We start from the raw sequence: 14335 nt of genomic DNA on the forward strand, positions 1-14335 counted from the left end.
CTCGAAGCAAGGCCTGGAAGTGCTGCATTCTGACAGCCCTCTGCGACGGCGGTAACATTTCCGCCATTTTGTGTTTGTACCGGGGGTCTAAGTACGTTGCCACCCAGTACTGGTCCTTGACCCTTATGCTTTTTATACGAGGGTCCCTATTAAAACACTGGAGCATGAAGGCCCCCATTTGCACTAAAGTGGAAGCGGTGTGGTGGCCTGGCTCCTGCTCATCATCCAGGATAATGTCGTCCTCTTCATTCTCCTCTCCCCATCCACGCACAACAGGGATCCCAGAAAGGTTTAAAGCACGCTCTTCTTGCTCCTCCTCATCCGCCCCGGCACCATCCTCCTCTGACTCCTCTTCAGACTCCTGTTGTTGACTTGTCTCAGATAGAGTAGCCCCCCTGGGAATTCATCCAGCATTGCGACTTCCTCATCTTCCCGCTCCTGCTCCTCCACAGCCTGATCAATGACACGATGCAATGCACGCTCCATAAAGAAGGCATAAGGTACCATGTCACTGATGGCGCCATGGCTGCGACTGACCAGTTTGGTGATCTCCTCAAATGGCCGCAGAAGTCTGCATGCGTCGCGCATGAGCAGCCACTGGCGCGGTGAAAAAAAACCCAGCTCCCCAGAACCGTTTCTTTCGCAGAGTTCATACAGGTAGACGTTAACTGCACGTTTCTGCTGGAGCAGCCTATCAAGCATATAGAAGGTTGAGTTCCATCACGTCGGGCAATCGCAAATAAGACGTCTGACCGGCAGATGGTGTCACAGCTGAATGTCAGCAAGGCGAGCCATGGCCGTGTAAGATCTTCTGAAATGGGCCGAGATTTTCCTTGCCTGCTGCAAGATGTCCTGGACCCCAGGGTATTTGACAAGGAATCGCTGCACGACCAAGTTTAAGACGTGTGCCATGCATGACATGTGCGTGATTTTGCCCTGTTTCAATGCGCTAAGCAGATTGGCACCGTTGTCACACACCACTTTACCAACTGTCAAATTGAGCGGTGTTAGCCACTGATCTGCCTGTGAATGCAAAGCTGAAAGGAGTGCCGGGCTAGTGTGGCTCTTGGCTTCCAGGCACAACAGACGCAGCACGGCATGGCAACGTCTCACCTGGCATGTGGAATAGGTTCTGGGGAGCTTGGGTGGTGCAGCGGAAGAGACGCTAGCAGCGGAAAAGGAGGAGGCAGCTGAGGAGGAGAGGGAGGAGGATGGAGTAGGAGGAGGAGGAGAAGAAGAGTCAGGCCTGCATGCAATCCGTGGCGGTAAAACCAAATCTACACGGGTGCCACGGGTTACATGCTTGACGGCCGTCAGAAGGTTCACCCAGTGGGCAGTAAAAGTGATATACCTTCCCTGCCCGTGTTTGCTAGACCATGTGTCTGTGGTCAGATGTATCTTGGCACCGACACTGTGTGCCAGAGATACATTCACTTGCCACTGAACATGGCCATATAGCTCTGGGATGCCCTTCTGTGAGAAATATTTCCTTCCTGGGACCTTCCATTGTGGTGTTCCAATGGCCACAAATTTGCGAAAGGCCTCCGAGTCCACCAGTTTATATGGCAGTAGTTGGCGGGCTATCAGTTCTGACAAGCCAGCCGTCAACCGTTGGGCAAGAGGGTTATCCGGCGTCATCATTTTTTTACGCTCGAACATTAGGCCCACGGAAGCCTGCCTTTTTGCAGAAAAACGTGAGCTTGGCGTGATGGAAGGTGGAGTGGAGGACAATTGTGAGGAGAGAGGAGAAGGAGAAGTAGAAGACGAGGCTGGACGGTGAGAGACTGCAGTGTGGCTTTGTGTGTTCCGTTGCTCCCACTGGGCTCGGTGATGGCTGCTCATGTGCCTTCTTAAGGCGGTCGTCCCTAGGTGAGTGTTGGGCTTACCGCGACTAATGAGTTGACTGCAAAAATTGCAGATGGCAACGCTATTGTCAGCAGCGGACACGTTAAAAAAAGCCCACACTGCGGAGCCATGTGCCGGTGTCCTGGGAGCGCCAGATGTGACCGTACATGGTCGATGACTCGCTCCTGATACATTTGCAGTCTGCTTTGTCCCTCCTGTGCAATGTAAGTTATTCCTGCTTCTCCTCCCTATCTGCTGGTCCATATCTCCCTCTGAACTCCCCTCCTCTTCCTCTCTTGTGGGCACCCACGTGACATCACTAGACACGTCATCATCAACGTCACCTTCCCCACCCCTATAAGTAGAGATCTCGGAGTAGGCAGCAACACCGGGGACCAACCTCCTCCTTGGGCTGATCTGGGTACTATCGTCAGACTGCTGAGTAGCGGTTGTTGCTACCTCCTCTTCCTGATCCAATACCAAGAGTGGCTGCGCATCAGAAATGTCCTCTTGATATGGATCAGAAAAAAATTCCTGTGACTCAAGCGGAAGGTATGTGGTGGTGGTGGTGGTGTTGTTGGTGGTAGTGTCTTTGGGGGTGCACATAGCAGAGAGTGAAGAAGAGGGTGCAGATCGAGAGGATGAGGAGGGTGCAGAAGAGTAAGACTGAGTGAGCCACTCAACCAAGTCTGGTGCGTCCTTTAAAGTAATTGAACGCACCTTCTGCAACTTCCCACTTTGGCTCAAGGCTGTTGCTCCTGCCCTACCCCTACCACCCCTGCGGAAGGGCCTGCCTCTTCCTCTGCCTGTCATTTTTTAAATCACCCTGTGGCAAAACTCTTAGTCCCCATACCGCTGAAGGACTGCTGCAGTATAGGGCAGCGGTCAGCAGTGGTGCACCTCAACCCTATGTATTGTGGACCGATAGCAGTCCTTACAGAACAGCAGACTGTACCGCACTCAACCCTATGTACTGTAGCACCCTATATACCTTACCAGTCCTTATAAGAACTTTTGTGGACCAAGCAGGTTGTGTGTTAGTGATTAGCAGACTGTACGTCAGTCCCTATACCAATGAGGGACTGCTGCAGTATAGGGCAGTGGTCAGCAGTGGTGCACCTCAACCCTATCTATTGTGGACCGATAGCGGTCCTTACAGAACAGCAGACTGTACCGCACTCAACCCTATGTACTGTAGCACCCTATATACCTTACCAGTCCTTATAAGAACTTTTGTGGACCAAGCATGTTGTGTGTTAGTGATTAGCAGACTGTACGTCAGTCCCTATACCAATGAGGGACTGCTGCAGTATAGGGCAGCGGTCAGCAGTGGTGCACCTCAACCCTATCTATTGTGGACCGATAGCGGTCCTTACAGAACAGCAGACTGTAGCGCACTCAACCCTATGTACTGTAGCACCCTACACAGACCAAGTTACCAGTCCTGATAAAGAGCTTTGTGGAACAAGTGAGTTGTGAATGATTAGCAGACTGCAGCAGAAGGGCAGCAGTCAAGTATAATATTCTTTTTATATTTGGAATAAAGAATATTATACGTGTACAAGCCTATTACCATACCACTGATACCAGTCCTGAAAAGAACCTTTGTGGAACTAATAGTAACAGCAAGTCTTTAAACTGACTCTCACTGCCTGCCACACTGCTTCCTTCCTGTCCCTATAAAAACTGTGGACCTGATAGTAACAGCTAATGATGATGATGATGATGATGATGATGATGAGTGATGACTAATCTGGCTGTCCCTAAAATAGTAGCACACACCGTCCTTTCCCTTTCTCTAAACTGACAAAAGACACTCAGGCTGCTGCAAGAATCAGTAGCACAGCAAACCTATATCCACCTAACACCTATCCCAGTCCTGAAAAGAACTTTTGTGGACCAAATAGCTAGCGATTTATCTCTCCCTGCTCCAAACAGCAACCTTTCCCTATAGTGACAGAAGAAAGAATGTAAAATGGCCACCGGATCGGGTGTATTTATAAGTTAGGGGGAATGTTCAAGTGTCCATGTGCTGTCATGTCCCAATTGGCTGTCCTGTACCTCATGATGGATGTGTCATCACAGGTCAAAGTTCTTTTACACAATAAACACGTAAGACCGCCGGGGCGAATGACGGCAAAAGTCGTTCGAACGTGCAGACCGCGAACGACCGAAATTCGCCGCGAAACGACCGCCGGGCGAACCGTTCGGCCATCTCTAATAAAGAATACAATTATATGTAAATCTTAAAAGGGATAGTTCACCTTTCCAGAAAACGTGAAAAGGTGACCTAACAATGGATGTAATCCCCACCCCCCTGTCCCAGATGTACTTATCTCCCACAATCCTAAGCTGTCAGGGCTCCCGCAAGCCGATTCCCTGTTCCAGGGATTTGAAATCCTCGCTGATTTCTTTCCTCTCTATCCAGCACTGTAAGGATGGACCAGGTGGATTCTGAGTTGTCAACATCACATAGACAGCGCACATCCTGTGATGTAGGATAGGAAAACTGTATTTTTGTACAAACCTGTAAAATCAATTTTTTGGAGTATATCACAGGAGACAGGGACTGTGTAGGTTTGTTGTGTTAAGTAGAATCTGTTTGTAATTTTGAACTGGTAAATTTTTGAAGTGTAGCTCCAGTCAAAAAATCTATTTTTAAGCTTTTTGGAAAACATAGGGAAGGGTTATCACCCCTGTAACTTTTTTTTTGCTGTCTGTGCACCTCTTCAGAAGATTTCACCTCACTTTCTGTCCCAATAACCAATGTTTTTTGAAAATTTGGGGTTTTTAGTAAAACAAGGATTGGAATAAAGTCGAGAGGAGACTCATTTTTCCCATATCAACTTACAGGAGAGAATTTCCCTTCCTAGGGGCAGATTTCATCTCACTTCCTGTTGTCTCCTTCCGTTTGCAAGTAGGAGACATTTGTAAGTAGGATGTTTGAAAGTAGGGGCCTGCCCTATATGCTCTACAGAAATGTGGGCCTAAGGTGTTGGTGTTGCCACAACACTGTAAGCCCTCAAAGGGACTCTTGGTGGGCGCTGGAACGCCCTGCTGTGAACTATTATATCAAGAATTATAATTACATGCCATTGTTGAACAGTGGTAGAAAAATTGGGCCTTTGGTGGTGGTGGTGGTCGTGGTACTGGTGCCATAACACTGTAAGTCTTAACAGATACTCTGGGTGGGCACAGGAACGGGCCCTGCTGTGAAATATTATATCAAGAATTGTAATTACATGTCCCTGTTGAACAAGGGCAGAAAAATTGGGCCTTACGCACTGGATCCACAACACTGCAACACCTCACCGAAACTCTAGTTGGCAAGCAGGAATGAGTCCTGCTGCAAAGTATTTAATCAAAAATTGTAATTACACGTCCATGTTAAACAGGGGCTGAAAAATTGTGCCTTAGGCCCTGGTGCTGGTGCCACAACACTGCAACCCCTCACAGATACTCTAGTTGGAGCACAGGAATGAGCCCTGCTGCAAAGTATTGCATCAAAAATTGTAATTACACGCCCCTGTTAAACAGAGGCTGAAAAATTAGGCTTTAGCCACTGGTGGCGGTGCCCAGAACTAAAAATGTTCTTCCAAGCTATCAGCAGGATCATTGAGGAGGAAGAGGATAGTCAGTCATCTTGAAGGGATCTGAAATTTTAAAAAAATATTTGGTTACATCAGTTTCAGGTGCTTGGTAGCTGGTGGTGATACAAGACTGATTCATCTTTATGAAGGTCAGTCGATCAATCGAGTCGGTGGACAGGCGCACCCTGTGATCAGTTACAAAGCCTCCAGCAGCACTGAATGTACGTTCCGAAAGAACGCTGGATGCAGGACAGGCCAGTAGCTCAACTGCATACTGTGCAAGCTCTGGCCAGTGATCCATCCTCAAGACCCAGTAACCCAGAGGATTTTCGGTGGGAAAGGTGTCCAAGTCTGATCTTGCCCCTAGGTATTCCTGCACCATCTAAATCAGATGCTGGCGATGGTTGCTGGAACTGATCATACCTTGGGGCTGCAGACTAAAAAATTGTCTGAACGCATCGGTCAGACAGCCATCTTCTCCACCGCTGCTTCTCTGACCTACCAAAGCCTCAGCAACACGTTGTCCAGGACCAGGAATTCGTAACCTTCCAGTCTCTGGGAACGCGTTGTACAGACCTTTCTGTAAGGCCTCCCGAAGATGTCTCATCCTCTGCTCCTTCTGCGATGGCAAAATAAGGTCCGCAATCTTACCCTTGTACCGTGGATCAAGAACAGTTGCCAGCCAGTAATGATCCCTCTCCTTGATCTGCTGAATACGAGGATCTTTCCACAGGTTTGCAGGATCAGGGAGGCCATGCAGCGTAGGTTAGTTGAGGCATTCAGTCCGGAGTCCTCTGGGTCACTAAGGATGACATGATCCACAGCCACCTCCTCCCAGCCATGTAGAAGTCCACGGGTTTCTTGGGACTGTAAATAATCCCTAAAAGACTGCTGCTGATGCTGAGTGCCAGGCTCCTCCTCCATGCTGACACAATCCTCCTCCCACTCGTCCTCTTCCTGTGTGATCAGTGGGTGAGCAGGGACACTGTCTGGATAAAGGGGGCCTTGAGAGGTAAGGAAGTCCTCCTCTTCCTGCCTCTGTTCTGCCTCACGTGCCCTGTCCATTATTCCATGCAGCTCGTGCTCCAACAGGTGGACAAGAGGTACAGTGTCACTGATGCATGCACTGTCACTGCTCACCATTCTCGTGGCCTCCTCAAATGGTGAGAGGACAGTGCATGCATCCCTGATCATGGCCCACTGGCGTGGGGAAAAAAGCATACTAATGGCCTGCAGGGAGATGTAGCTGCACAAAGCTGGAACGTATAAATTGATTAAACTGCAGCTAGCAGAATTAACTGCCTGCCTGTAGTATTATTACTATGAAAACACCAGTAATTTGGGAAGCTTTAGGTGCACACTGAGCAGATGACACAGTACACCGACTGTAATTACTGCAGCTACCTGTGGTATAGGATCAGCAGAACACCAGCAATTGGGGTAGCTTTAGCTGTACACTGTGCAGGTGGCACAATACACCAACTGTAATTACTGCAGCTGCCTGCCTGCGGAATAGGATCAGCAGAAGACCAGCAATTGGGGTAGCTTTAGGTGCACACTGTGCAGATGACACAATACACCAACTGTAATTACTGGAGCTGCCTGCGGTATAGGATCAGCAGAACACCAGCAATTGGGGTAGCTTTAGCTGTACACTGTGCAGGTGGTACAATACACTGACTGAAATTACTGGAGCTGCCTGCGGTGTAGGATCAGCAGAACACCAGCAATTGGGGTAGCTTTAGCTGTACACTGTGCAGGTGGCACAATACACAGACTGTAATTACTGCAGCTGCCTGCCTGCGGTATAGGATCAGCAGAACACCAGCAATTGGGGTAGCTTTAGGTGCACACTGTGCAGATGACACAATACACCGACTGTAATTACTGGAGCTGCCTGCGGCATAGGATCATCAGAATACCAGCAATTGGGGTAGCTTTAGCTATACACTGTGCAAGTGGCACAATACACCGACTGTAATTACTGGAGCTGCCTGCGGCATAGGATCATCAGAATACCAGCAATTGGGGTAGCTTTAGCTATACACTGTGCAAGTGGCACAATACACCGACTGTGATTACTGCAGCTGCCTGCCTGCGGTATAGGATCAGCAGAACACCAGCAATTGGGGTAGCTTTAGGTGCAAACTGTGCAAATGACACAGTACACCGACAGTAATTTCTGCAGCTGCCTGCGGATAGAATCAGCAGAACACCAGCAATTGGGGTAGCTTTAGGCATACACTGTGCAGATGACACAATACACCAACTGTAATTACTGGAGCCGGCTGCTGTATAGGATCAGCAGAACACCAGCAATTGGGGTAGCTTTAGGTGCAAACTGTGCAGATGATACAGTACACCAACTGTAATTACTGGAGCTGCCTGCGGTAAAGGATCAGAATAACACCAACAATTGGGGTAGCTTGAGCTGTACACTGTGCAGGTGGCACAATACACCAACTGTAATTAAAGCAGCTGCCTGCCTGCGGTATAGGATCAGCAGAACACCAGCAATTGGGGCAGCTTTGGGTGCACACTGTGCAGATGACACAGTACACTGACTGTAATAACTGTAACTGCCTGCAGTACAGGATCAGCAGAACACCAGCAATTGGGGTAGCTTTAGGTGCAAACTGTGCAGATGACACAGTAATGCCGCGTACACACGGTTGGAGAATCCGTCGGAATGCGTCTTATCGGACCGTGTCGTCAGATAATCCGACTGTGTGTGGTATGCATCGGACTGATTCCGTCTGAAACTCCGTCAAACCCAATTTTCCAACATGTTGGAAATATTTCCCAACCAACTGGGCCGGTCGGACATACTCCGATCATGTGTAGAGAATTTTGATCGGACCAAGTGCCACGCATGCTCAGATCAAATTCCTACATCAAAGCTATTGGCTACTAGCCTGAATCTAGTCCCATCGTAACGAAATTACGTCATCACGTTCTGAAAGATCGGATTTTTCGACAACTTAGTCCGACTGTGTGTATGCAACAGTTTCGGACACAATCCGTCAGACTAAATCTGACGGACAAAATCCGACGGATTTGGTTGTGGAAATCTCCGACCGTGTGTACAGGGGCTTATTGCTACAGCTGCCTACGGATAGAATCAGCAGAACACGAGCAATTGGGGTAGCTTTAGGTGTACACTGTGCAGGTGGCACAATACACAGACTATAACTGCTACAGCTGCCTGTGGTATAGGATCAGAAGAACACCAACAATTGGGATAGCTTTGGATGTACAATGTGCAGGTGACACAATACACCGGCTCTAATTACAATAGCTTAAAAGGAAATTCAGACACTGTCTCTCCGTCTATCTCTCTCTCTCTCTCTCTTAGCGGTGCAATACACTACACAAGGCTGTGGTACGTGTACTAAACCCCTTGAGCCATAATTGACCACAGGCATCCTGCCTGTGGCCAATTATGTCTCTCTTCGCTGACGGCGCTGTGATTGGCCAAGCATGCGGGTCATAGTGCATGCTTGGCCAATCATCAGCCAGCAATGCACTGCGATGCCGCAGTGCATTATGGCCCGTGAGCGCCACTCGAATTTGGCGCGAACGGCCCATCATGTTTGGATTTCGCAGAACGGGCGAGCGGCCGGTGTTCGAGTCGAACATGGGTTAGACTCGAACATTCAGCTCATCCCTACTTCTGAGTAAAGATTCATATGGCTGCTCTGTGTCCCATGATAAACTCAAAGAAATGGATTTTACCAATAAGTACAAAAATCCCGTTTTCTTCTCTATGATAGTCCATAGCACTGTCATGGGGACTGTCATGGTGATATAAAAATATTCTATAAAGAAATACCCTTTTTATGAGTTATTAAAATGGATATAGTGGGCCTCCAGTGCTACTCCTGAAATGAACAAGTGGCATCATTTTCAGTAAAAAGCAAAGAGATAGAGGGTGCCAAACGGCCTCATAATGTAGTAATACACTATATTTCCAAAAGTATTGGGATGCCTGCCTTAACACGCATATGAACTTTTATGGCATCCCAGTCTTAGTCCAAAGGGTTCAGTATTGAGTTGGCACACCCTTTGCAGCTATAGCAGCTTCAACTCTTCTGGGAAGGCCGTCCACAAGGTTTAGGAGTGCGTCTATGGGAAGGTCTGGCTCGCGGTCTCCGCTCTAATTCATCCCAAAGGTGTTCAATCAGGTTGAGGTCAGGACTCTGTGCAGGTCAGTCAAGTTCCTCCACTCTGAACTCGATCATTCATGTCTTTATGGACCTTGCTTTGTGCACTGATCCAAATCATTTGGTGGAGGAGGGATTATGATATGGGGGTTGTTTTTCAGGGGTTGGGTTTGGCCCCTTAGTTCCAGTGAAGGGAACTCTTAAGGTGTCAGCATACCAAGACATTTTGGAAAATTTCATGCTCCCAACTTTGTGGGAACAGTTTGGGGATGGCCCCCTTCCTGTTCCAACATGACAGCGCACCAGTGCACAAAGCAAGATCCAGAAAGACATGGATGAGTGAGTCTAGGTTGGAGGAACCTAAATGGCCTGCACAGTGTCCTGACCTCAACGTGATAGAACACCTTTTAGATGAATTAGAGCGAAGACTGCAAGCCAGGCCTTTTTGTCCACATCAGTGCCTGACCTCACGAATGCACTTCTGGAAGAATGGTCAAACATTCCAATAGACACACTCCTAAACGGAAACGGTACCCACATCATCTAAAGTCCCGGGGCGAACCCTCAGTTTTATTGTAAAAATGTTATGGTGGGGGGAGGTGTTTTGGACGGGTAACCCTCTCCACTTCATTGAGAGATGAATGCATAAATAATCTGTGATACTTTGGGCAGCCCCTCCTTACTTACACTATTGGCAGCCCACCGGACAGGTAAGAAGTGTCATAATACAAAAAATATGAACACACACTGTACAAATGGAAGCACATTTTTACATTCTGCAATTATCTATCAAGATAATAATAGGAGAACAAAACTTTAAACATAAACAGTAGCATTTGAAGGTAATCAGGTAGACCCTTGCACTACAGGCTTTGGTGAATTCATCCATAAATATGAACACAAAAGAGGTAGATATAGTGTGTATGGGTTTGGCAAAGTCAGCAGATAGAGGATTGCTGTAGGCTGACTTAGCGGTTGGGGGGCCCCTAATGATTTTGGCCCCACCCCCCAAAAAAAGCCTCTTGCACTCGGCCTGAATTTGAGGACAACAATAACATTTGGACACATTTTAGGGGGTGTTTAGGGGAAAGCGATACAATGGAGCTGACAAAATACATTGCTAAGTGACTAGGCTAGGTGTATATGGGCCCAGGATTGTATGCTGGGGAGATTAGTGAAGGCAAATATGCATGAAGGACAAAAAAGGAGCAGTAATAGCTTCCAGCATGCATGAGGACATTCACAACATACTACAATCGTGGTAATTATGGAATGATGAAAGAAATACAATACATTAGCCAACATTAAATACATAGAATGTGATGTTAAAGAACAAAACTTACTTTAATATAGTCCTTCTGCAGGATCTGAATGATAGCAGAACAGGTCTCTGGAATACAGAACTTCAGGTCCTGGAGACTTCTCCCCATTGCGTTCTGCTTCATAATATAAGGGGGTCAGCAAAACCAAGAGACAGTGAAAGACGGGGTCCGTCATCTGGAGATAATTCCTGAAATCATCAGGATTATTCTCCTGGAGCTCCCGCAACAAAGGCATGTGACCGAATTGGTCACGATTAAGCAACCGATTCTTGGTCCAAGAACTCGTCCTCCCCCTGTTCATGGACTGGACTTGGGTCAAAGCAATAGCTCCAACACCAATCCCAACATGCCCCGTCTGCTCTGTGTCCCTCCCTTAGGCAAATGCAAACACTGCATAGTCTACACAGTCCTCCGTGTGGATGTTGATGCACGACGGCGCTGTGCTAAACCACGCCCCCACACCCACCTCCTCCTCCTTCTTCCGCGCCCCTGCCACTCTGTTCAAAAAAAAAATTTCGGGCCTCCGATCGACTAGATAAGAGGGAGCGGAGCGGCAGAACGCTGACTGTTCTGCCGCCTCCTGGACAGGGGAGCCCTGGTGGGGATGTATTTTGAAGAAATCCCCCCCAATAGCTTGGGACAAGCCTGCAGCTTTGCCGACACAGAACAAGATCTGAAAAAGCATGGGAGAGGACCGTGCTCTTGACAGCCCCCGGTGGCGACTTCAGGCATGACAACAATTACATAAAGGAGAAAACCCATAAGAATTAAAAAATTCTTTAGGAATCTCTACTTACCTTATCCAGCCACAGGGCTCTGTGCTAAACCAACCAGACCCAATCTTCACCCCTCACGGCAGGCTCCATTAAATAACCTTTAAGGACCCGGCCGTTTTGACTTGAAAATGGTCCAAAATGACCAAAATCGCACCTCGGCCCTTTTAGCCCAAAAATAGTCCAAAATCGCACTCCCGGCCTTTTCACCTGAAAATGGTCCAAAATGACTAAAATCGCACCCCCGGCCCTTTTAACCTAAAAATGATTCAACATGACAAAAATCGCACCCCCAGCCCTTTGCACCTGAAAAAGGTCCTAAATGACAAAAATCGCACCCCGGCCCTTTTGCACTGAAAATGGTGCAAAATGACTAAAATCGCACCCCCGGCCCTTTAGATCTGAAAATGGTTCAAAATGACCAAAATTGCACCCCCGGCCCTTTTGCCCTGAAAATGGTCCAAAATGACTAAACTCGCACCCCCGGCCCTTTTAGCCCAAAAATAGTCCAAAATCGCACCCCCGGCCCTTTTGCCCTAAAAATGGTACAAAATGACTAAAATCGCACCCCCCGGCCCTTTTGATCTGAAAATGGTTCAAAATTAAAAAAACGCACCCCCGGCCCGTTTCACCTGAAAAAGGGCCTAAATGACAAAAATCGTCCCCCCGGCCTTTTAACCCAAAAATAATCCAAAATCGCACCCCCGGCCCTTTTGCCCTGAAAATGGTCCAAAATGACGAAAATCGCACCCCCGCCCCTTTTACCCCAAACATAGTCCAAAATCGCACCCCCGGCCCTTTTGCACTGAAAATGGTGCAAAATGACTAAAATCTCACCCCTGGCCCTTTTGATCTGAAAATGGTTCAAAATGACTAAAATCCCACCTCCGGCCCTTTTACTCCGAAAAGGGTCCAAAATGATACAAAATTGAACCCCCGGCCCTTTTATACCAAAATGGGTCCAAAATGACACAAAATCGCACCCCCGACCCTTTTATCCCAAAATGAATAAAATTGCACCCCTGGCCCTTTTATCCCAAAATAGCTCCAAAATGACCAAAATTACACCCCCGGCCCTTTTATCCCAAAATGTGTCCAAAACTACACAAAATTGCACCCCCGGCCCTTTTACCCCAGAAAGGGTCCAAAATGACCAAAATTGCACTCCCGGCCCTTTTAGCCCAAAATGGGTCTAAAATGACCAAAATTGCACCCCCGGCCCTTTTATCCCAAAAAGGGTCCAAAACTACACAAAATTGCACCCCCAGCCCTTTTATCCCAAAACGGGTCCAAAATGACCAAACATGCACCCCAGGCCCTTTTATCCCAAAATGGGTCCAAAATGACCAAAATTGCACCCTCTGCCCTTTTATCCCAAAATGGGTCCAAAATGACACAAAATTGCACCCCCGGCCCTTTTATCCCAAAAAGGGTCCAAAACTACACAAAATTGCACCCCCGGCCCTTTTATCCAAAATGGGTCCAAAATGACCAAAATTGCACCCTCGGCCCTTTTATCCCAAAATGGGTCCAAAATGACACAAAATCGCACCCCCGGCCCTTTTATCCCAAAAAGGGTCCAAAACGACACAAAATTGCACCCCCAGCCCTTTTATCTCAAAATGGGTCCAAAATGACCAAACTTGCACCCTCGGCCCTTTTAGCCCAAAATGGGTCCAAAATGACACAAAATTGCACCCCCGGCCCTTTTATCCCAAAAAGGGTCCAAAATGACACAAAATTGCACCCCCGGACCTTTTATCCCAAAATGGGTCCAAAATGAGCAAAATTGCACTCCCGGCCCTTTTAGCCCAAAATGGGTCCAAAATGACACAAAATTGCACCCCCGGCCCTTTTATCCCAAAAAGGGTCCAAAATGACACAAAATTGCACCCCCGGACCTTTTATCCCAAAATGGGTCCAAAATGACTAAAATTGCACCCCCGGCCCTTTAACCCCAAAAAGGGTCTAAAATGACCAAAATTGCACCCCCGGCCCTTTTACCCCACAATGGGTCCAAAATGAAAAAAATTGAACCCCCGCCCCTTTTACCCCAAAATGGGTCCAAAACTACACAAAATTGCACCCCCAGCCCTTTTATCCCAAAACGGGTCCAAAATGACCAAACATGCACCCCAGGCCCTTTTATCCCAAAATGGGTCCAAAATGACCAAAATTGCACCCTCAGCCCTTTTATCCCAAAATGGGTCCAAAATGACACAAAATCGCACCCCCAGCCCTTTTATCCCAAAAAGGGTCCAAAACTACACAAAATTGCACCCCCAGCCCTTTTATCTCAAAATGGGTCCAAAATGACCAAAATTGCACCCTCTGCCCTTTTATGCCAAAATGGGTCCAAAATGACACAAAATCGCACCCCCGGCCATTTTATCCCAAAAAGGGTCCCCGGACCTTTTATCCCAAAATGGGCTAAAAATGACCAAAATTGCACCCCCGGACCTTTTATCCCAAAATGGGTTCAAAATGACAAAAATTGCACCCCCGGACCTTTTATCCCAAAATGGGGTTCAAAATGAAAAAAATTGCACCCCCGGACCTTTTATCCCAAAATGGGCTAAAGATGACCAAAATTGCACCCCGGACCTTTTATCCCGAAATGGGTTCAAAATGACCAAAATTGC

Source organism: Lithobates pipiens, unplaced genomic scaffold (genome assembly GCF_037356315.1).
Source record: "Lithobates pipiens isolate NorthernLeopardFrog02 unplaced genomic scaffold, aLitPip1_a1.2 Scaffold_62, whole genome shotgun sequence".
Lineage (NCBI taxonomy): Eukaryota > Metazoa > Chordata > Amphibia > Anura > Ranidae > Lithobates > Lithobates pipiens.